We start from the raw sequence: 25,370 nt of genomic DNA on the forward strand, positions 1-25,370 counted from the left end.
TTTGCTACTGACCCTTGGAATGACTCTCTGTGCATATGGGTAGTAGAGATTTGCTAGTACTTTAGTGCCAAACGTCCCTCCTGATCCAACTTCATTTTTCATGCTCCAGATCAGGCAAGTCAGCTCGTGTTCCCTGGTCTGCTGCAGACTATTTTGGGATCAGGTGTAAGAACAGGAAATAATATCATGGTCTGTATTTTGAGTGCTTGACTTTGTACTGGCCCCAGAAGTACAAAGAAAAATAATCGTGTGAGGGGAAAAAAAGACACACCTTACCTTCGTTGGTCTAGCTGGAAAAAGCTATCAGCTTGGAGGTCACTACAGAGGCTTGTCAGAAGGAAATATGAAGGAAATAGATGGTGGGAAAAACATATTACTGAGTCTTATGAGAAGATAAATCCACTAGAAACATTTGATGGCAGTTTTGTATGCTGATCTTTGGTGTGCCTATTGTGGCAGAAATTAATTATTTCACTCAGTAAATATAAAAGTTCAGTTTTCAGACGTCTCAGCCCTGCTATCTTTACTTTTACACTGAGGAGCAGAAACATGAGTGACAAAGTGATCTTCACTATGATACAGTCCCTGTGCTGTCATAGCTTTGTGAAGACTTTTTCACCTAGGAATCAGAAATGAGGCTCATGTTTCCTACTCTTTTCTTTGTATTGAATCTGAATTCACCTGTAGTATTTCAAAATATTTTCTTGAGCTTTTCTTTTGATGTGGGTAAGTATCTACAGAATGAAAAGATTCAGACCATTTTCATTTTATGAAACATGGCATGGTGTTTCCTTGTAGACATTAGTCTTATTTAAGGAATGCTATTATATGCAATGTGTTGTGGATTTATCCATGGCCCCACAATTTGAGGTGCTCCAGCATGAACTAATGAACAGCCACTGATGCTTTAAGGCATACCTTCTCCAGCATGTATCACAATCCGTTCATAGGTATACCTGGTGCTGCACAGACATAACCACAACCATAGACTCTTTGGGGTACCCTGTTCCCATGTGGATTTATCCACAGATCACAGTTACTTCAACTCAAGTTCACAGTGGGTTCCAGCCTGTTCAGTATAGCAGCACCAGAAACAGCAGTATAGCCTAAAAATGTCTCTGTACAAATAAACTGCTGATCTCTCGAATTTATCAATCAGAGGATCAGAAAAAAAAAGTTGTGATTAAGGTTCCATGCAGTTTTTCAAACTGTGGTTCAGTTTATTTCTTTCCATTTTGAGGAAACTAAACCAGGGAAGCTGCCTGAATATTTTGAATAATTTTCTAATACTTACTGATAGTAACATATTTGCTTCATTGGCTTTTTTGTGTATAGCTTGCATTAAAGCCAGAGGATCAAGTGGTTGTGATTATCTAATATGAATGCTCATAGAAGATATGAACAATATAGAGGAAGTGGTTTAATTCATAATTGTAATAATCGTAGAATCATAGAATAGTTAGGGTTGGAAAGGACCTTAAGATCATCTAGTTCCAACCCCCCTGTCATGGGCAGGGACACCTCACACTAAACCATGTCACCCAAGGCTTCATCCAACCTGGCCTGGAATGCTCATGCATGAACCAAAGAAGAAACAGAAAAAAATGCTATATATATATTTTTTTATCACTTATACCTAAGTAATAGCATTCAGATAATAAGCTGTGATCTTTCCATACAGTCCATCCCATTTTTCACAGAGCAGTTGCAGTCTGCTGTGTTCAGAAGAGCTAGTAACGAAATTCTTATTATGATCTCCACGTGTGCTGCTGGGAGAAAGTGGAGTATTTGTGCTTTCCTCTTCTATCCCTACAAAAAGCCATGTGGAGGGACTTTAGAGCTGCTGCTTACAATATTTCCTTCTCAGACTGTATGTTAAAACCTATGTGGAGGGACTTCAGAGCTGCTGCTTAAGATATTTCCATCTCAGACTGTATGTTATAACCTAATTCTTAAAAGAGAAAAATTGATTTTTCCTTTCTATTTAGCAAAAGATCCTGACAGCATAATTTTCCCTGGCCTGCTACCTACTGACATTCATTATGAACCATGAAGCATGTCTCAGTTCAAAGTCCTCCACTGACTCAGACTGGCTTTTGACCAGGCTAAAAGACACGATATAGGAGTGCAGTGTTAAAAAACCTCTTCACAATCTGCTTGTCACTGTTACATGAGAGAAAGGAGAGAATAAATTATTCATTGTGAATCACTCAGCCTGCCCTGGAAGGTGGCCTTTCATAGTGTAACAACTTTAAATGGACTGCTCCCCTTCCCTCCTCCCAAAAGTGCCACCAGTTCTTAATGCACAGTGACACTCAATTAACATAATAAGCAAATGACCTAGATGCTGAATGTGCCCCACTGATGGGAGCACATTTTTTATACTTGTGAATATTTTATAGATATTCTTTCTTTTCCACAATCAAAAGGAATTGATCTTCCAAAGTATTTTCGTGTGTTAAGAGGAAAAAAAAATATAATCAGAGAGATCATGTGCTGATTGTAAAGTAGTTAAGAACTGAGAGTATTCTCTTATAATATAGTACTACCTACCTGTAAGCAGGTAGAGTGCAAAGATCACTAGTCTATTAGCTATTTCACAGTGAAGTTGCCTCTTTTTCTTTGCAGTAAAAATTCTAGCCTAAAAGCCCTTGAATAATGAAAATAATGGAGAAAAAATGTTTCCATAAACACTTTTGATTTCAATCAGTTTGCATTTTCAGATGGCAAGCTATTTCTTGGGAAAATGTCAGAAGAGCTTTCAATCTCAGGTTTGAAGTCTGTACTGTTCCCATACCTAAAATATGCATTTCACATACTGAATTTGGTTGTTTTGCAATCTGTTTTATTCCTTCCTGTTTCTCCCCCATTCATGTCCTTCTATCTCATACATAAACTGTCTTTACTGCCACGCTTTAAAGTTGAGTGATCATGTTTTTGCATGCCAGGACTTTATAATTTGCCATTACATCATGTAAACACTGTTTCCACATATCTCACAGCATGCCTAACTCCCCTCTTTCTCAATTACTTGTACACAAAACTAAGGGAAGCTTTCCACTGACCTTAACAGTTTGTGAATACAGACTTGGATTTTACAGGTTTGACCAGGTTATGGCAGGGCTATTACTCTAGCTGAATGTAAATATCATCAGTTTCACAGTTTTCATCCATTGTAAGTGACTTACCAGCCATTCTTCTTTGCAGTCACATTTTTTATCCTTTGAAACTCTCTTAGGTAAACTCAACTTGGACAGTGAGGCAAAAACTTTTCCCATTGAGAAATATCTTCACTTTGCCTTTTATAGACCTTTATTTTAATTCAGTTTTTGCAGATGTCTTTTTTTTACTAAACAGACATTTTCTAAGGCTTGGCAGAACCATACAAATGCAAGTAACTGACAATTAGCTATATCAAAGGGCATTCTGGATGGTATACAGAATGGACACCTGAGAGAAGAGGTCCTGCCTTTTGCCACAGGATTCCCACATTGTCCTAAGCAAGTCATTTAACTGCTCTGTTCATCAGGGAGACAGGAAATGTATTCCTAGTTCCATTTCTATCTTGTCTAGACTATGAGGGCTTTAGGGTTGTTGTTACATTTGCACACATTCCCTAATATGTATGTGTTCCCCATAGTGCCCTTTGGTCTGCACCCCAATATTGATTACAATGGCCAAGATCACGTGGAAAAGAGGGAGTTTAAAAATAACTTTTCCTGATTCTTGATTTCTATAGTCTGCAGCCAGGCTCTGGTATGTAAATTACAATTTCAAGCAAACACTGTTTTAACAGTTCTGCATTCTGAAATGATATTATCAATTTTCATTCTGCATTGTTGCTTCAGTGAAGTAACATGAATTTGCTTTACTTAAGATCTTCCAAATTGGCAGTCTACAGGGAACTGATAGAAAAATGCAAGTACCTCCCCTGAGGCAGCCAACCAGGAGACAGTGACGTTTAGCATATTAACACAGCAGTGCACAAAATGGATTTCAAGTTTCTCCCCATTGATTTCTCATCTGAAGCCACTAATCCATCCCTGGCTACAGCTGCAATGCCATCACAGAAGCAGGCAGTTACCGACTCTCAAAGAGAACTTAACTCTCTTTCCTTAACATGGATCCTGTTCTCTCAGAGTTGACAATATGGAGTCAGAAGCTGCCTGCCTTTTCATTCCTGTCTGGCAGACTGCATGGCTTTAAAAATCAGTATCTAGAAGTTTTACCAAATGACACTGTGAATAATTTTTGAGGATAGTCTTCCCCTGAAAACTGCCAGTACTCAGTCTGTTACAGTACACTGTAATTACAGCGCCTTCCTGACCATTTTGGATCCATTGGGGTTGACACTGGGCTCCCTTACTCTCTCTTTAATATCCCATGAGCTTTGAACTGCGCTTTGTCAGAGCTTCTGCTAATCCAAGGCAACACCATTTATGTACATAGACATTTCTGTGACAGTTGTTTTCCTACTTATTTTTGGCCTTGAGAAAATGGTTCTTCCCCTGTTGAAGTCTTCTTTCTTCCTTTTGTTTAGCAGAACATCATGTCTTGTAGATGATCCATGGAGTGCCTGTAAAACATCCTGTGCTGAAGAAAACATGCTAGCATGCAGTTTTAGTTACTCATCTGTTTGGAAGGCCACAAGTTTAGATACAACAGTGTTAGCAAAATCTGCAACTAAGAAGAGTGGAAAAGTCAGGAAGGCAGTCATTTATAAAGATGTGAGTTATGACATTTGCTCATCTTATTGTTTAATCTTTCCTCTACATTTCTGAAATTGAAGTAGAGGGTGTACTTTTCCTTTCAGTCGGCACTTGGTGAGCATTCTGGTAGAGCTCCTCTGATTAACACTCCCCAGGCAGCAGGCACCAACGTTTTAAAGCTGGGGTAGGCTGAGATAAGCCCTAGTGACATTTCTGGCTGACTGTCTCCATAAGGTACTCTTTGTAAGGCTCCAGCATCACCTAGTACCTCTCTGGAGAACTGGCATTTTTCAGAGCAGCCCAAAGGGTTGGCTTGGAGTTGGCTTTCTCTGTAGGACACAAATTAAAATAAGCAGTGGGAAAATAAGTTTGTTAGGTTTCTGACAGTTTGTTAGGTTTCTTTTTCTTCTCCTTTTTTTTTTTTTTTGAGCAAACAGCTTTTGTCACATGTTGGCAATGAAGCATAGACAGGCCGGACTCAGTAGATTCACGTTAGAAGATGCATTTCACTGCCTCTACCTTTCCTTTTTGGCACTGGGTCTCCCTGACTCAGCAATGAATGCAGTGGTTGCCCTTGCTCCTCTACTATGCTCCCCTGCAGACAGCAGCATCTGGGTGAAGTCTGCACTCTGAGTGTCTTCACATCCTGGCCCAGCACCACTGCCTCTGCCTCACCACCAGATACCTCTGGGCCAACCTTCCCTGACACCGCAAACACCAGCCAGGCTGAAATCCACCTGAAGTGGCCCCTGAACTTCCTGGAAAACCAGGTTGACTCCTAAGGGCAGGAGGCAAATGAAAACTTATGGAGACACCTTCTTCTCTCTATACTTCCCGTATATCCTAAAACTCCTTAAAGTTTCTCCAGCCCCACAACAGCTCTTTGAGCCTTCTTGGGCTCATCCTCTGTCAGTAGATTCTCATTAAACCTTCCTGATCCTTCTCAGGGATCACACCTAGGCCCTCTTATATCAGTGCTGTCAAATTTCTTTTTTGATATTTCAGGTTAAAACTGATTTTCCCTCACCTTTGTCATGGGTTTGTGCCTAAGAAACTGAACGAGCTCTGTGCCATCATGCAACCTGTACTGACATCCCTGCTTTTCTAGGGAAAATATGTCCATTCTAGAGCTCTGCACTGATAAGTACCCTGGCTGACAGAGCTCTTCTTTGAGTGAACTTTTGCTCCTTAAGGATGTGTGACAGACAAAGCAATGTGCAAACCTTCTAAAAGTAATTATTCCTTAGGTGTCATGAGAAAAATACAGACCTAAATGACAGAATGTCTCTCCCAAAACAGTATGCTGTTTCTAAAGATTTTGCTATCTTACTTGAGTGGTTTTGGGTTTGTGACCAAAATCTTGAAGAAATCTTGAAAAGATTTTGAAGAAACCTGTCTTTATTTCTGTTTCTTCTTCCCCATACATGTTTTATTTTCCAGAACAAGAATTTTCTTTTCACCTGCAGATCTATAGTTGTTATTCTATAATTATTCATATTGCTTGAATAACTCTCATGATAAATGAAAATATATGATGAAAAGTCTAATGACCATTCATTTCAGGGACTATGGTATCCATCTGTCTTGGAGGACCGGCATGAAGATAACCATTACCACAGTACTGGACAGTTTTTCCTTTTATAAATGTGTTAGGGTTGAAGGAATGAATTCTGTATGCAAACTAAAACAGAAATGAGATTTCAAAGAGACCCATTTACAAATTGTTTTTACAGGAATACATTTTCATGGAAGTGTTACAATAGTCTAGTTGGGTTCAGCTTTGTTTTCTTTGTGATTACTTCCTCTTCGGCTCCAAAAGGTTATCGTTTTTATTTTGGCATTCCGTACTTAGAAACTACTATTTTTTTAAATCCATTTTGTAACCTCTTTGCAGATCTTATTTTGTATCTCTAAGAAGAAGAGTGATAGAAATTGAGTGTGAAGAAAGACAAAGAGCATGTGGGAGCTGTCTTTTTGCTTGCAAGGACAACTAAGTTTAACAGCATCATCAAGATTTTGAGAAAAGGAGTATTTCAGGGAACTGAAATGCATCCTCATTACATGTCTGAAGTTTGCTGGGATGCTCTGTTTTAATAAAAAAACTGTCCTGACGATAGAACTTTATATCTGCCGTTAAAACTTATTGTGAATCTTTTAAACTTGTGTTGATCATTGTGCCATCTCAGGAATCAATAAGGACTCTGTAAAGTGCAGACATCAGTGTGTGAACTATTTTGCATTTTTTAAGGCATGTTAATTGCCAAATGAGGCCGTCTTTAGCTCCTCAATGAGGCAGTGAGTTCAACAGTAAGTGGTCTACATTAAGATCCAGTCAGAGACAGGTTTTATTTCTGAGTGGAAATATGTCCAGTGAATATGATCACCTCAAATGTGTTTAAAATGAGTATATTTGTACATAGTTAAAATGCTTTTCATCACTTTCGGTGCATGTAAAACTTCGAGATTTTATAGCTCACAATTACTAAATCAAGGTTTACTTTAAAGTTTGGATCTTACAGAATAAGCTTAGTAAATAGGAGATACCCATGAGCAGACTTTGAGATAAACACCCACTGTGCACTCCTATAGGACAAACCTGGGTAATGGGATAACCGTAAGTACAATATCCAGACACAGGTTCATATGACAAAAATGTTAGACAAGATAATGTATCACCTAAATTCAGCCCTATTGAGAATATTTTTTTCTTTTGTTCCTTATGGTTTGCTTTTCATGGGCTATGGAGTTAATTCAGCAAAATTAATCAGCCTGTTTTAAGGTAGAATTAAAAAGTTCTCTGAGAGGGTGAAAATTATGCCCTGTTGGAAGGGATGCAGGAGAACTGCAAAGACCACAGCATGCTGCTAAGCATTAGTGAATATTTTTCAAGGTTTATTTGGGTAATCCTCCTGTTCGTTAAAAAACTTTAGTAATAGAAGGGACAAGGGCAAACTTTAAGACAACTTCTTACTTTGAACCTAAGCTAAAAATAGCACATAAAGGGTTCCTGGAATTGGATTTTTTTCCAAGAGATCCTAAAAGGAATTCAGCAACCCCAAAGCAATCAATGTGTTCCACAGCTCAGCTGCAGGTAGATCTCTTTTGTTTAGTGTCTATTTAATTATTTCTTTAGTGTGTTCAGGATTCTTCTATAATCTATTTTAAAATACATACACCTGCACTGGAGTTGCAAAAGGATGCATGATAAAAGACAATCTTCTGCTCTAGTGATGAATTTTAAGAGAAAGATAGCGACTTTCTTTTCCCCTTTGCCATGTGAAAGACAAGTAAGAGGTGTTACATTTTGCTTTGGGAATAACGTTTCATTTGGTTCTTGGCAATTCTCATATAAACTCTATTATTTTTGCAAGTATTTCTAATTCCTGAAATACATGTTCTAATGTGGATTTGATTGGAAAAATGTAGTCTGAGATCCACAATGTGGGAAGAAATGTTCAGAAAATAAGAAGGATGAAGTGGCAAACATAATTATCAGGGCAAACATAACAGAGATTAGAGTAATTCTTGCATCAGTGCCTACATCAAGATGTTTTCTATGTATTAAATGGTGATTTGTGAGGGCATGGGAAATGTTCCTCGGAAAATGGATTTTTTTTTTTCATAGAGTGAATGAAAAGCTTTCACTCAAACAGTTGTTATGCTATAAAATAAATCAGAATTAAAAGTATCTAATTCTTTCATTCTCACCTTAGGAGAAATTTTAAGCCTGAGTTCATAGTCAGTTGGCTAGCCAAGGACAAATGGATGAGTAGATTTCAGAGTGCTTCAGTGTTAGTAAGCAGAAGCAACAGCTGGTCATTTCTCAGATTGAAATTGATGAAGCCTTTGCCCCTCCATGCCCCTCTGTGGCATATTTAAGGGGTTTACACCAGAAATGGCAGAAAGTCTGAAGGTAAGGTCATGGTCAGCTTCCAGTTGTATGGTTAGCTCTCACTTCTGTTTCATAGATCAAACAAACTTCATGTGCAATGGCCATGAAGAGAATGGGATTCAACAGCATAGTGATTAAAGCAACATCATGTTAAGGTGTCCTCCCAGTCCTCCCAGGCAATTGTACAACCTCTGCACTACAGGCTCTTGCTTTCTTTTTGGCTTAATGGAAAATGAATCCCATTCCTCAGGTATGAAGTCAACAGCAGAAAGAAGCATGGAATGGGAAAGTAAAACAATATTTCTGCATTTCATGAGTGCACTTTAAAGTAAGAGCTACTAGAGAAGCCAGCATACGGCCACAGCCATATTTCCTTTATTCTGAAAATCCTTATGGATTAGGGCATGTGGGAAAACTTTTGATTTGTAGATCTAGTGGAGTTTAGTAGGTTCCTCACTACCCTAAGTGCAGTCAAGGCACCCTTCTTCTGCACCTCTGGGACGTGACTCTCAAAACACTTTTTGCAGGTGGATGATATGTCTCAAGAAGAACAAATGAGAGAGAACTGGAGTACATAAAAACTTATAAATCAGTGCCTAAAGGAAAAATTAGGAGATGTTTGACATCAGAATATGTTCAGCACAGCCTGCAGTGTTTCTGTATTTGGTTTTGGTTGTTTTGGGTTTTTTGGTTTTTTTTCTATGCCCATCCCAGGTATATATCCTAATCAATCTGTGTTCCCTAGCACTCAGAGAAGTAGCACATTTGGCTGGGAGACACCTATGGTAGACTGCTGACAAGGCAGACAGTTCCTCTGCTATGCTTGTAACCAAAATCTTGTCCTTCTCTGGGGTTTCAGACTTCAGCAGGCTGTTCTTTCTACTGCTAAGTCCAGCACCCTCTTTCAATAGTAGTACCCCATAAATGTTTTTTAAGGATTGTTGTCATGGCATTCCTATTTTTCGCCTTTACATTTTCCTGTCCCTCCTTCATAGAATCATAGAATCATAGAATAGTTAGGGTTGGAAAGGACCTTAAGATCATCAATTTTCAATCCACCTGCCATGGCCGGGGACACCTCAAACTAAACCATGTCACCCAAGGCTTCATCCAGCCTGGCTTTGCACACCGCCAGGGATGGAACGTTCACAAATTCCCTGGGCAACCCATTCCAGTGCCCCACCACCCTAACAGTAAATAACTTCTTCCTTACATCTAATCTAAACTTACCCTGTTTAAGTTTTAACCCATCACCCCTTGTCCTATCACTACAGCCCCTAATGAACAGTTCCATCCCCAGCATCCCTGTAGGCCCCCTTTCAGATACTGGAAGGCTGCTATGAGGTCTCCATGCAGCCTTCTCTTCTGCAGGATGAACAGCCCCAGCTTTCTCAGCCTGTCTTCATATGGGAGGTGCTCCAGTCCCCTGATCATACTCGTGGCCCTCCTCTCGACTTGTTCCAACAGTTCCATGTCCTTTTTATGTTGAGGACACCAGAACTGCACACAATACTCCAAGTGAGGTGTCACGAGAGCAGAGTTTAGAGGGGCAAGATCACGTCCTTCGACCTGCTGGTCATGCTCCTTTTGATGCAGCCCAGGATACGGTTGGCTTTCTGGGCTGTGAGCGCACACTGAAGCAGGCTCATGGTCATTTTCTCATTGACCAACACCCCCAAGTCCTTCTCTGCAGGGCTGCTCTGAATCTCTTCTCTGCCCAACCTGTAGCTGTGCCTGGGATTGCTCTGACCCAGGACCTTGCACTTGGCATGCTTAACTTCATGAGGTTGGCATCAGCCCACCTCACAAGCATGTCGAGGTCCCTCTGAATGGCATTCCTTCCCTCCAATGTACCAAGCAAGCCACACAGCTTGGTGTCATCAGCAAACTTGCTGAAGGTGCATTCAATCCCACGCTCCATGTCACCGACAAAGTTATTGAACAAGACCAGTCCCAACACCGATCCTTGAAGGACACCACTCGTTACTGGTCTCCAACCGGACATTGAGCCATTGACCACAACTTTCTGTGTGTGGTCATCTAGCCAGTTGTTTATCCACAGAGTGGTCCACCTATCAAATTGAAGCCTCTCCAATTTAGGGACAAGGAAGTTGTGTGGGACAGTATCAAATGCTTTGCACAAATCCAGGTAGATGATGTCAACTGCTCTACCCCTGTCCCTCAGTTCTGTAGCCCCATCACAGAAGGCCATCAAATTAGTCAGGCAGGATTTCCCCTTAGTGAAGCCATGCTGGCTGTCACCAAGCACCTTGTTGTTTTTTATGTGCCTTAGCATACTTTCCAGGAGAATCTGCTCCCAGATTTTGCCAGGCACAGAGGTGAGACTGGCTGGTCTGTAATTCCCCGGGTCATCCATTTTCCCCTTCTTGAAAATTGAAGGTATATTTCCCTTTTTCCAGTCATCAGGAACTTCACCTGACTGCCATGATTTTTCAAATATGGTGGCCAGTGGCTTTGCAACTTCATTTGCCAGCTCCTTTAGGACCCACAGATGGATTTCATCAGGGCCCACGGACTTGTGTGCATTCAGGTTTTTAAGATGGTCTCGAACCAGATCCTCTCGTACAGTGGGCCCAAGGTCTAGGTTTTCACAGTCCCTGCGTCCGTGTTCCAAGACTTGGGTGCTGTGGTCAGAGCCTTTGTCAGTGAAGACTGAGGCAAAGAAGTCATTGAGAACCTCAGCCTTCTCCAAATCCAGGGTAACCAGTTCTCCTGATGGCTTCTGAAGAGGGCCCACATTTTGTCCCTAGTCTGGCTTTTATTCAAAATGTACCTATAAAATCCCTTCCTGTTATCTTTAACATCCCTAGCCAAGTTTAATGCTAACTGTGCCTTAGCTTTCCTAACTTGGTCCCTAACTACCCTGACAACATCCCTGTGTTCATCCCAGGCCACCTGTCCTTGTTTCCACCTTTTATAAGCCTCTTTTTTCCTGTGAATTTTTCTCAGCAGCTCCTTATCCATCCAAGGAGGTCTCCTGGCCCTCCTGCTGCACTTTCTTCTAGTTGAGATGCAACACTCCTGAGCTTGTAGCGGGTGATCCTTGAATATCAACCAGCAGTCTTGGGCCCCCTTGCCCTCTAGGGCTATATCCCATGGAACCTTGCTAAGCAGGTTCCTGAAGAGCCCAAAGTCTGCTCTCTTGAAGTCCAGGGCAGTGAGCTTGCTGCACGCTCTTCTCACTGTCCTGATGATCTCAAATTTACCATCTCGTGATCACTGCATCAAGGCTGCCCTGGAGTGTCACATTTCCAATGAGCCCTTCCCTGTTGGTGAGCATGAGGTCAGGCACAGCACCTCTCCTTAACGGCTCCTCTATTATTTCAGAAGGAAGTTGTCTCCCACACAATTGAGGACCCTCCTGGACTGTTTGTGTCAGGCTGTACCGTCGCTCCAACAGATATTAGAGTGTTTGAAGTCCCCTATGAGAACAAGTGTCTGTGACAGTGAGGTTCCGTATCCCAAATGGATTCAGATCACATCCTCTGCCTTTCTGGAGAGTGTTCTGTGCATCACACTAAGGCTATGCCTGCCCAGCTGCCAATGGAATAAATAAAAAGAGGGGAAGAGAAAATTTTAAGCAAGGCTGACTGAATAGGAGGTGTAAATGAATGAGATGTGTGGACTCTGGATCTGCTGGACTTTTCATAGCGGAGAGTGAAAGCTACATTTTTTACATTGCTGTGGAGATGAACAAGATTTTTTTCCTCTAATCCATTATGCTTATAGCACTTGAATATTGCTGACTACTTATTCCATTCTGTGAATATCTTAGTGGAAAATCTTCATGGACTATCACATGGTGTTATGAAAACACCTGCAAAAGATGGTGCTAGATGTTCTAAAGGTGAGTTGGAGTGATGTTTCTCTGAATGATGTACAATTCCAGCTGTATGAGTTTGGGAAGACTTGAAAATCTGCGTGATTTTCTTCAGAACTGTTGTTATCAAAACTAAATAGAAGAACATTTTTTTATTTGTTGGCTTGCCATACCTAACTCATCATTTAAAAGCAGTCAAACTCACCATACTACTCTGGCTTTTCTGGATGTTGAGCTGGTTTTAATAGGTGCTCTTTCAAATTTATTTTATTAGGTTTTTGTTTTAATCAGACAAGAGTACAATTTCTTTTTCTGGTGCAGTAACTGCAATTCTAACATGAAAAGCTTTAACTTTTGTGTACGTAACAGCTGTGGGGTGCTAAATTCACTCTTGATATCTAAAAGGTGTTTTCTCTTAATGCAGGAGTCATTGAATTAACATTTAGCATTTGAAACAAAATATGACAAAAATTACAACCAAAGGTGATTTTAAACAAAACTGGCAGAGAAAAAGATCCTTACTGGCTTGACTTTCTTTTTTCCTCCTTATTTTTCCCAGTTCTTTTTTTCACTTTTCTTCACACTGCCTTGCTACTTGCTCTCCCTTTGGTCTGAGCAAGGGAAAGGGAAGAGGAAGAGGAATAAGAATAGGAAGGGGAAAGGGGAGGGAAAAGAAGGAAAAAGAAAGGAGGGGAAGGGAAAGGGAGGAGAAGGGGAAGGGGAAAGGGGGGTGAAAGAAGGGAAGGGAAAGGAGGGGGAGGGGAAGGGGAAGGGGAAAGGGGACAGAAAAGAAGGGAAGGAAAAGGAGGGGGAGGGGAAGGGGAAAGGGGAAGGAAAAGGAGGGAAGGGAAAGGAGGGGAAGGAGAAGGGGAAGTGGAAAGAAGGGGAGGGAAAAGAAGGGGAGGGAAGGGAAGAGAAGGGAAAGGAAAGGAAAGGAAAGGGGAAAAGAAAAAGAAAAGGAAATGGAAAGGAAAGGGGAAGGAAAGAAGGGAAGGGAAAGGGAGGGGAAAGATCTTTAGCAGTTGAGTAACTGGGACAAAGGATATAACCACACTAAAAGAAATATTTACTAGGATCTGTCACTGGTGCCTGAATAGAGAAAGCGCATTCAAAGTCATATTTGTACAGATAAAAGAAGACAGTAAGAACATTAGCATCCATGGATTAGGAGGAATTTTAATTACTCCTACACTGCTAGAAATCTGAACTTCAGAACTGAACTGAATCTCGGGGAAAGAAACAAGTCTGGAAAATAGACTGCTTACCCATGAGCACTTAAGAACAAGTGAGCACACTGCGAGTCAGAGACAAGATTAGTCTGCTCAACAGGGAATAGCATAAAAATGTTTTGTGAAGTACACTTCAAGGGAAAGAAGCTCAGATGAAACGAACATCTATGATTGTTTCAGAAATTTGTGAGTGACAAGTGATAATTAAGATTTTTTTTGGTCAAAGTATGCGTGTGCTTGGAGTCCAGGATTACTTTTTTTTTTCTTTTCTTCCTTTTTTAATTTAATTTTGAGAAGGTTCCAGAAGTCTGTTTTCAATTCTGTTTGTACTCTGCCTAGGGAAGAATGAATTTTTCTGCTTTGGTGATTGATGTTCAGAGCCATTTTAAGATGATAGCCATCCGATATGAGCTCCTGCTTTTGTCATACTATTTACAGTGAGGCAATGATCCATTAAGGCATCTCTTTCCAAGACATGTAATAAGAGTTTCACAGCACTGAATGTGTCCAACCCCAGCTAGAGAAGTAGAAAGACAGATGATGCCGGGAAAAATAAAAGATCTAAAGGCAAAAGGAAGATAAGGAAGATACAGCTGACCACATAAATTATCATTTGACATGAAAAAAGAAATTAAAAGGTCTGAGGCAGAAAGGACCCCTTACATATGTACCAATAGACACTGTTTATGGAAAATTCAGTTAATCTCATGTATCTCTTAATCATTAGAATAAATATGACAGGTTTTCTTATGCTGTCTAATCAGACTTCTAGCGATGTTTCTTTAGAAGAAATAAAAAGGTAAAATTATGAAGAAAAGCAGTATCTGTATCTTGTCAAGAAATACAGTTCTACAAGTATTCATTGTCTGTATTATTAAAGATTACTTTTAATCCTAACTTAAAATAAATAAGAGTTAATATTTCAAAAACACTTTTGAAACTAATTGCAGATACAAAACTGCATCTCTTGCATTATTTCAAACATTTCTTGACCACAACTCAGTGTAACCCACTCCTCCTCCCAGCCTGCCTGCTGTCTGCAGCAGTTCAAAGAAACAAGTTGAAAGTCACAGGAGATCAAAATCTCCACAGAGTTATAGAAGTGCAAGAAGCTGCAGAATTCTGACCCTGTAATTCACTGCACAGGTCCTGGCACCGGGCCTTTGCAATCTCATTTGCAGGATCTAAATTTCCAATGCAACGTGAGCATGCCACAAAGTGTTCGCTTTGATACATTTGCTTTTGCCTTAAGTAGTTTAGTCAGAAGCAGGTAAAAGGTCTTTCATATTCAAAGCCACACTAATTCCACAGTTTTAGCATTTGAGTTTTTGTTCAAAGAAGGCTCTTGAAAAAAAGTGCATCCATAATTCCAAGCTTCTGTCAGAAGAGGGCTTCTCAAAGAAAAGAAAGAAAAATAATCTCTCATAGTGACAGGGATGTAGGATACTATCTCAGTATAACTGGATTCCTATTAAGAAAAGCTGATTTAAGTGGCAAAATTAGATTTTTAAAATTCTGGAACATAACACACCTCAAACTCCAATGAACAAGAACTGGCAAGAACTGTCTTTACAGATTGAACGAGATCACATCCTGAGCCAATAGAAAGTGTACCAGACAGAAATACACTAGTTTTAGGGTACTCCAGTATCAGATGCATAAGCTGTTCCCCAGTGCTGTCTGTGTTCCTCCCTTTGTGATTTCCCTTTAATCAACGTCAAACTTAGGACAAAACCCTTTATCATTAAAATCAATGGAAATGTTACCAGGAGAACTAATCTTGCCTTCAGGATTTCATTTGATTTCTTTTTTTCTATCTCTCTATCTCCTTTATGTTTTGTCTCAAAGCACACAGTGCCAGGGTAACATTGGTCCATCCATTCTAAAGTTCTAATATCGTCTGGTCATATAGATTTTAGAATTGAAAAACTATAAACATAAAACTGAAGCTACTGTTGAAGTAAATCAAACAGAGATCGTATCTCTTCTGTGAAAATGCTTTCAACAGTAACTGCAGAACTCAGCAATTGCAGAAAAATTCAAGAAAGTTTTATTTCTGTGGCATCACTAATCCAAGGCTCTCAGGATGCTTCTGATAAACAAAAGGGAGTCGCATCACTTTCTCTCAACACATGGAAAATGTACTTTCATAATCAGAGTCTACCAGGTAGTCATAAGTATTGAATTTGAGCACAGGAAAGGAAACAAGGTGTAGAAAATACACTATTTTCTTACAACAAGAGGCATTGTTTGGAAACACACAAAAAGGTGAAAGAACTCAGAGGTAAAGGCTCATGAGTTCCAATGAATGGGTTGAACTTGGGTATGGCTATGTGAAATCTAACATGAGCCAGCAGTGTGTGCTCACAGCCCAGAAAGCCAGCCATATTCTGGGCTGCATCAAAAGGAGCATGACCAGCAGGTCGAAGGACGTGATCTTGCCCCTCTAAACTCTGCTCTCGTGACACCTCACTTGGAGTATTGTGTGCAGTTCTGGTGTCCTCAACATAAAAAGGACATGGAACTGTTGGAACAAGTCGAGAGGAGGGCCACGAGTATGATCAGGGGACTGGAGCACCTCCCATATGAAGACAGGCTGAGAAAGCTGGGGCTGTTCATCCTGCAGAAGAGAAGGCTGCATGGAGACCTCATAGCAGCCTTCCAGTATCTGAAAGGGGGCCTACAGGGATGCTGGGGATGGAACTGTTCATTAGGGGCTGTAGTGATAGGACAAGGGGTGATGGGTTAAAACTTAAACAGGGTAAGTTTAGATTAGATGTAAGGAAGAAGTTATTTACTGTTAGGGTGGTGAGGCACTGGAATGGGTTGCCCAGGGAATTTGTGAACGTTCCATCCCTGGCGGTGTGCAAAGCCAGGCTGGATGAAGCCTTGGGTGACATGGTTTAGTTTGAGGTGTCCCCGGCCATGGCAGGTGGATTGAAAATTGATGATCTTAAGGTCCTTTCCAACCCTAACTATTCTATGATTCTATGATTGAATGATTCTGTGATTCTATGATTGATTATATGATTCCATGATCAAGCGAGAAATCAATATGCAAAAGTCTTGGTATGATGGCACGGAAATTAGATTTAATTGAGGAATAAATAAAGGCATGGATCTCACTGTTCTATTCACTCACCAGTGTGAATAAACACCTGAATTCTGAGAATGTTCAGAAGGCTGTATTTGCACATCTGTATTTATCATACTCAGTATTCTTTCCCCTTTGTATTTCTCTTTCATCAAAGGATAGTTTAAGGGGATATCACTCACAGAATTTAAATGATTTAAGAATTTAAGAATCTAAGGGAAACCAGGTGAGATCTTTCAAAATATATCCTCAAATAATTGTAATGCAAGATTTTTGTGGATATAGTCCACAAAAAACAAAACCAAAAAAACCAACAACCAAACCAAGCAACCAAATAAACAGAAAAAAAAAACCCAAAAAAAACCAACTTCATAATTTCTTCTTTGCAGGGCTAATTTGTCAAAGAATCATCATCACCATTGGCTACTGGTCAGATCTGCCCCTTACCCAGCACCCTGCTCCCACATCATGACAAGATTTTACAAATTCTTATTGTAAACAGATCTGGTGAAATATAAAAAGTCAGCGCATCTTGAAAACCTCGGCAGAGGTTTGCATCCAAATATGCCAAATATGTAGTGAGATAACACACTTACTTGAAGCAAGACTTCTACAAATGTAAATGGTATGAATTTGCATAGCTAGTAACTTGATTTTATAGAGCTGTAAGCTAGCAAAAAATGTAACAGAAAAGTTAATGGAAGCATTTAATAAAGGACAATGAGCAGGCACTATAAATCTAGGCAGGAATGGACATTAGAATAATGTATGCAGCTGCTCACTCAGTACAGGAAAGATTCCTGGACTGCAGAACATTTAGCATAATGTTATTATGCACGAAATGGCCCATAGACATTCTAAAAAATCACCAGCAAGTTTATTTTAGCTTTCATTGCAAGTCAGTTTTGATAACTTCGTTAGGTTTTGCAAGGATTCTGGGAGCTTAAAGTAGGCATTTTAGATGGATATGTATCAGGATGGCAGGTGTCTAATTGTCTTTTGTAAGGTAAAACACCAGGAATGGGAAAAGTTCATCTGTGATCTCCTGCTATCCATGGAGTGCTCTCTTGTATTTCATTCACACATGGAGGAGGTCGACATTATTCTTGTTGCCTCCTCTCTGTAGACATGTATTTTGCATTCCTTGCAGAGGAGAAAAGGGAGGTAACAGAGGGAGATCATGCAGAAATTAAGACCATGTTGTTTCCTAGCAGGTGTTTCACTGACAGCTTTGAAAACTGATGATGGAAGCATAACCCTCTTACGACAATCAATTCAGGTGATGTGATGGAGAGCTTGGTCACCAAAAAAGGCCAGATATTGTGCTGCTAGTCCTTCTGCCTATGGACTTCCATAACAAAGTCTTTAAGACAAGACAAGGATTGCAAGCCAAGGCAGTTTTCTGTGTTTCCGATTGGATCAGAAACATTTGTCCAGAAGAGGGTTTCTGTATGGGACCATTTCATCCAGAAGGATCTTTGCTTGAAGCTGAGTTTGTGCCTGTTACTTTGTAAAGTTTTGGAAGAGACCATTATAGGGTTTTATATTATAATATAATATGTCGGTATAAGATGACCCTCCAGTAACCTACAGTTCATTTTTTTAATTCACCCTTGAAAAGAGTTGCACTCCCATTGACCAATGGTGGGCTCCTACCTGACCAGAAATTGAACTTGGACTTCTGAGTGTGATTTATGAAGAAAGGAAATATTTGTTATATAATTCCACAGTAGGTGCAGTTTCATCTCCCTGTGTCTTTATATTTATGCACACATAAAGGGACACACACATACAGACATGCACACTAAGAGAGGATAAACATTTAAAGTAACCTTCTATAGTCAACTACGAAGTACAGGAAATTCTTTATATATGTTCCTGAAGTCTAACTATTACCTAGGTAGGTATTTGTAGAAGGTATCTATCTGGTACGCTACATAGCTGTTAAACAGAAGGTAAAAACCTTTTGTATTTTAGGTAAATACCTACCATGTTAAGCTTTCCCCTACTTGGGAAAAAAAAATAAATTTAAAGAGAAAATATGCAATACACTTTTATTCTGCTCATAAAATGAAAAGACAATGTTTGCTTTTCTCTGTATTATCAAGAGTGATATGCTCATTTTCTTGCCAAAAGAAACATTATGTGCAGTAGACTAATCTGGTTTTACGAATCACCTATTTACCACAATTCTGCTTTAGAAGCTTCATGAACATTAAAGCTCTTATTATTTGTATTAGCAGAACACTGATAATGAAATTACTTTAGAAAAGCAATTAGCCACCAAATTTGCCTGAAAGTTATGTAGATGATTGTAACTGGGCTGTGTACATAAGAAGTGAGTTCAGCTCTTGACAATGGGCATCTTTGACAGCGGAGGAGTCCGTGTGCCCAGCCCATGTATTTTCTACAGTGATGTAGGAAAATTGTATGTGAATGAAATAATTTCTGATTTTATATAAGTTACCAGACATATTTGCAAGAGTGTGTCATTTATTGATCCAAAATAAACACACTGGAATGAGCCATATTTTTTTATGAGATGATCTTTTAACAAGACATCAAAAAACAGAAGCAGATTTTCATAGTTTGCCAGATTCATTCATAATCGGGGGGGGGGGGGAAAAATGACATTGTGAATCTATTCTGAATGTAAACATCTTCTTTATAACAAAACTGTCCTGGCACATTTATACAGAAACCATTTTGCAAATAAATGTACTAGTTGAGTGAAAGATTGGAAGGAGAAACCTGGGTTATAATGGTTGTTTGAGGTGACCCTATTATATGCCATTCCATGATGTCACTTACTATAAATTGTATATAAACCTTGGTCTTAAAATCACTGTTTGTTCCCATCCACTATTTCTGTGTGGAAAAGTATTTCAGTGCCTCCCTTTTGCAATGCATAGAATTTTTTCTCTAGCTGCCAGTCTAAATGTAATGTACAGAAGTTATTGATATTCCCAGAAATGGCCCCATCAGGACAATTGGTTTTGACTCGCAAAGGTGTGTGCCTGGCTGGGCTGGCAGTTATGTCATGAGATCATGATCAGTTTCCACACTGCAAAGGCCAAAAAGAGGTTGACAGTCTATTTGCTTGTTTGTCTGCCTCATACTATTTTTTTGTCTGATATCTGTGCACATCTACAGAACAGTCAAGGTTCACAGAAGACTGATAAGTATGTAGTTCCCATTTTTATTGTGGACTGGTTGCTGCCATTACCTGCCTCTGAGACAAGCTAGCTCTGAGCAAATAAGCATGCTATTGCTTTAATGGCATGATTTATCCCTCAGGTATTTTCTAGAGAAATTTAAGAGTTTGGGCAGTAACTGATACAATATTTCATTAACTAAATTCAGCAACAAACTTTATGCTGCTGTAAGATTACCTGAATTACAGATTTAAAGATTCATTGTTATATCTATTTGTCTAGTAATTGTCTTTTATCTTGTGAAGAGCTGTGAAGTTAACATTTTAGGGTATTAAAAAAGGTCTTTGTGTATAGTTTTTGCGATATAGCTATGTCTGCATGCCTGCTTTTTTTACTTCAAATGTCTGCTCAGTTCTTTCTGTAGTGTTTATACATTGCTCTTTGCTGTTAGCATTTGAAGATTTTTTCAGCATTAACTTTCAAATGGAATCATAGGTCATTTATCTTAGAATGCACAATGAGAACTAATCAATTGTAGCATCACTTTATTGATGGCATTTTGAAAGTCTTCCAGAAAAACTCTCGGCCTTCTTCTGTAGTTCATTCTGATTGTATTGATTTATGCTAAAAATATGTCCTTGGGTTCCACAAAAGCTGCATTTTAGTGGTTGGCATCCTACTATCCTTCATTGGCAGTAATAATAAAAAAGGGTAATGTTGTTTATGAAAATACAGCCATTATCAAAATTTAATTATTCAGATAAGTACAACAGAGACATTAGTAAGACACTGTAATGACGTCAAGCACTGTCCATAAAACAGGAACATTCAGTTATTTTCCCATGCAGATTTAACAGACTGAAGCCTTGTTTGTGTTATGAGAGAAAAATATTGAACACAAGAGCTGCTTAATTATGAAGCAAAGCTGATTTCAAATTAAGACAGTCAATCCAATTTGTGAATTAGGGCAACATAGTAAAAATATTTTATTCTCATTAAATTATTTTCTCTGCAACTTCTATTAATTCCATAGCAGAAAAAAGTTCCAGAGGCAAGACAGACCTTTATTAGCCTCAAGTTAAGATTTTCTGCTTTAGAGGATGAATACAAATAAGCTCTAAAACAAAGAATTCAAATAATCAATATGCCAAGGCAGATGTATGCAGGATATCTGCAAATGATTTAGTAGAATAACAGTGCTATTGTATTTAAAAACCTAAAGACATCTCTGGGGAGATGAACTTGTGTCAGATGTGAAAAGAAGAAAAACTATTAAATATTTTCTAGTATTTAATGAAACCTCCCATCTGAAATAGGCTTGCTAAATTATTTATTAAAACTAATTAGTAAGTGTATCTCTTAAATCTTGGATTTACTCTTTTTGAATTGACCCATATATATCTCATACTACAGAATATCAGAAGAACTCCAAAGATTGCAGAAATTTCTAGGAGGTATTAAAACAGTGATTTTTATCTGTCCATGTAATAACAACTGCATAATTTTCCCCTCATTCACATTATGAGAAAGCAATAAATTTTCTATGTTAAGAGACCAAAAAAAAAAAAATCTAATTTCTGCTGTTCTGTAAAAGCTCACTCTTTTGCAAACCACGAAGGGCAAAGAGCCTGCAGGAAACCAATAAGAGGCACCACAAACATGATTTCCTCCTGTTTACCAACATTTTGACAAGTAGTGTTTTTCTGGCTACAATTTGTTGGCAGAAGTTTCTTACTTTCTGAGAGCAGGAATTCATGTAGACAAATATGGCAATGGATAGCTTTTACTGGTGATAGACTAAGTCTTCTAAAATATAATGACGTGGTGTGTGCAATGCCAGTAAAGTGCAGAGTAAAATCATTATTAGTCATGATACCTGGAACCATTTAGTATTGCTTGATAGAGGATTAGAACTGCGCTTAGAGAAGGTTATTTATTTTCTTCATGAAAACTGGACTTGGTAGGTTACCTTTTCCAGTCCTTTTCTTACTTCCTATGGAAAAAGCTTTTATGTGCATGTGTATACATGTATGTTTGTGAGAAGGAAAGAAAGGGATGGAAAAAAGTGTAAAAATAAGAATTGGAAGACAGATACTTGTCCGAAATGAGTTCTGGCAGAGAATCTGAAAAAGATTAAAACATTTAATGGTCAACTGGAGGCTGTTTTTTTCTCTCTCTACTCTGGTGGATGCATCATTTAAGGTATTAATTACCAGTGAGAGAATGAGACAACAGGAAGAGAAAAATGACTGGTCATGATTAAAACACTGATTCACAGTCAAGCATCATTAATATTGGCAGGTTACTGGTTCAACAAAATATCAAATTTCCAAGATATCTAGAGAGGCAATGATATTATTTACAAAAGTTTTGGGGCTTGTTTTTTTTTTTTTTTTTCCCATTAGGACTTTAGATATCATAATAATATAATGCCTTCCTTTAGTAACCTCCAAGTTTCACAGTGAATTTTCTATGAAAAATGAAATAGATAATGAAAGAATATAAAACCCACCAACAATCTGAACTGGATTTTTCCCACAGCTATAGGAAGCCTTTTCACCAGACTAAAGAATTTTAAAGAAAGATTCAGCAGTTTAAGCATATAGATAGCTATTTCTCTCAAAAACTATAAACCCAAGGGTTTTGAAACATAAACAGTCTTGGAGCTTGAGGGGAGATCCATTTCAGAGACCCCCACTCAGGAACACCCGGGGGCCTAGGGAGCATGCTCGGAACACGCTGCAGCATTTTGAAATTGGGCAGCATCTGCAAGAGTTCATTTCAGAGGAAAGGTAGGTGGAAGTAAGAACAGAGAATTGCCCTGTGTCCCTTGTCTTCACAGCCTGTTTGACACAGGTTTCAAGTGTTAGCATCTCATAATACTCAGCATTAATAAATGAGGGGTGGGGAGCTTAAGGCAGGATTATTGGAAAAGGAAAATAATTTCCAGTCCTCCAGCACCTTACCCCTTTTTCTGCTTACATGTAGCTTCTTATAGGCTGTCCTTCTGCTGCTCAGGAGAGGAGCAGAGGAAAAGTCCACATTTCTGGAGCCCATCCCTGTGCATGGCTGGATTGAGAAGGGAAGAGAGCATGTGCCACTGTGATACAGTAATGCAGAGAAAACAAGACAGTTTCTGCAGCACTTAGGGGAAGTATAACTGTATCAGAATCAAGATATAGACTTTTGGAGAACAATATGTATACTTTTAAAAGCCAGACTGGAGAAGGTTAACAGGGTAAATATGTGCTATCTGCATGCTAATGCCTATGGGTTGTGCTACAGACCAGTATTTGTTTTTATTTCTGTTGTTAGCTATTGCAGGTGTTCTCTTATGCCTGCATTTTCATATCCTGCCTTTAACATAAATTATCTGTTTTTCTCTAATTTATTTTTTTTTATATTAATCCCAGGAAATGCATTAACTGTAGTGCTGGTTTCATATTCCCTCCTTGCTTCAGGAAGATAGTTTTCGATATTTTGTGCAAAGATTAAAACATTCAAAGTGCTTGCCTTTCTCATATTTATTAAGGGACAGTATTTACCCTGCCTGTACAGGGCTGGCAGTTTTTATGAGAAATACATCTTCCATTTGGGAAATCTTAATCTCTAGTACAATAAATGCAATAACAGCCACCTAAGAACATGAGCAAGACAGGTACCAACGAAGGGAAACTATGAGAAACCAGGTATGGTTTTTATCTTATGGAGTCAGGCTGTGGTTATTAACAGCTTCTAAATCCCACTGAAAGCTCATCATGCCCAGTTAGTTTCAGTGCAGTTTTCTTTCCATTCTCTCCAGAAATACAGTAAACCAGACAGCAAAGGATCCCTTCTTCCATGTAGTGGGGAAATGTAGGGAAAAGAAGCGAGGGGGCTGATGATCATTAGTTATAGTACTGCCATTTAAGAACTCGCAAGGCTCTCTGAGGAGCAGAATCTGTGTCAAATGTGAAAGGGAAAGGTTTTGCGAAATAATTTCATCCCTGTAATGAAACTGCTGACAAGATCTCTCAGTTGCTGAATTATTTAGAGGAGGAAAAAGTAGCAAGTAAATTTGTCTCAGAATCTGGTTTTGCCTTTCCTAAAATAATTGCTTCTATATTTTTCCTTGCATATTCTTCTCTGGAGACTTTTTACAATCACAAATTCCAGGTGGACTTTTCCCCAGTATAGGCTTTTAACAGGTTCTTTTAGGAAGTAAATAATATAGAAGGAAATAATGAAGATAGCCAATAGATTAAACTTGAGATTCAATGCCCTGTTGAAGCAACCACAGAGTCTTTTGGGGAATGTATGTTTTATGTGAAGGAGACCTGCAAGGAGTTCTCATATTGACCAATGGGGGTGTCTCAGTCAGAGTTCCCTCTAACCTCCCATAGGCCAAGTAGACCTTGCCAAAGGGTTTTCAGACAAGAGATAAAGTGCAAGATCTGACTGGAGAAGGCTGAAATGTCAAAGCAAAGTTCATGCTCTTAAATGCCTGTTTATTTTTCAAATGCTTCTTTCCCTTAGATTTTGTGTGTGTGTGGTTTGTGAGCATGATCTTCTTTGTGGAGATTTGGCCTTTCCTAACCTGCACAGCCTTCAGGTTTTTTCTCTGGGTTTGGTGACTGACCTCACTGCTGATACGTGTGTTTAATTTCAGCTGATTTCCAGAATTTATGTGGTTTAATCAGGACAATGACAAAACAGCTATTACTGCAAGAGCTCTTTTACACTTCAGGCAACAATTGCTTCTGCTGATATGTCTTTGTTAATAAATATCAGTTGGGCATTTGCCTTTCAGTTGTGTTCAAACATCAGTGTTTATGACTCACTCAGTTCTTCACAATTTTCCTTCACGCTATTATGCTAACACATTTCTTTGGTAAGCTACTGCAGAAAAATCTTTTCTAATGTAGTTTTCCATTCCCTGTGTGACATTAAACCTGTACACCCTTCCTGCTCTAGCTCTCAACTTTTTCACTTTAAACCCCAATTACTCATCTCAACTGTCTGCTGGTTGTTGGTTGTTAGTCTCTCTCGGTAAAGCATGATTGCACATCTAACTCATATGGTGTAATTTCTTTTCTCTACTGGTTATCCACAGAATTTTCAATGGCCCTGCAACAAATAATGTCCAATAAACACTTCTGGAAATACAATGAGAATACATCTATTCAAACGGGACTGAGTCATCACAGAAGATGAAAGTTAACTCTTGGCGGAATTCTGACAGATTTTGCTTGGTACGACTTCAGGTGTTCAAAAGGAAACAGTATATTGTCATGGAATATTGTAAAACATCAATGAACAATCAATTGTCATTTCTAATTAGTTAGATATCATAGTTGTATTAATTATAACAGCAAAAATTATTCATAATATGCATCTCATCACATATTCCTTTGGCATGTTTTTCCCAAAGAAATTAATTTATTTTACAGTGATGTTCACTAAAGCAAGCC

Source organism: Melopsittacus undulatus, chromosome 1 (assembly GCF_012275295.1).
Source record: "Melopsittacus undulatus isolate bMelUnd1 chromosome 1, bMelUnd1.mat.Z, whole genome shotgun sequence".
NCBI lineage: Eukaryota > Metazoa > Chordata > Aves > Psittaciformes > Psittaculidae > Melopsittacus > Melopsittacus undulatus.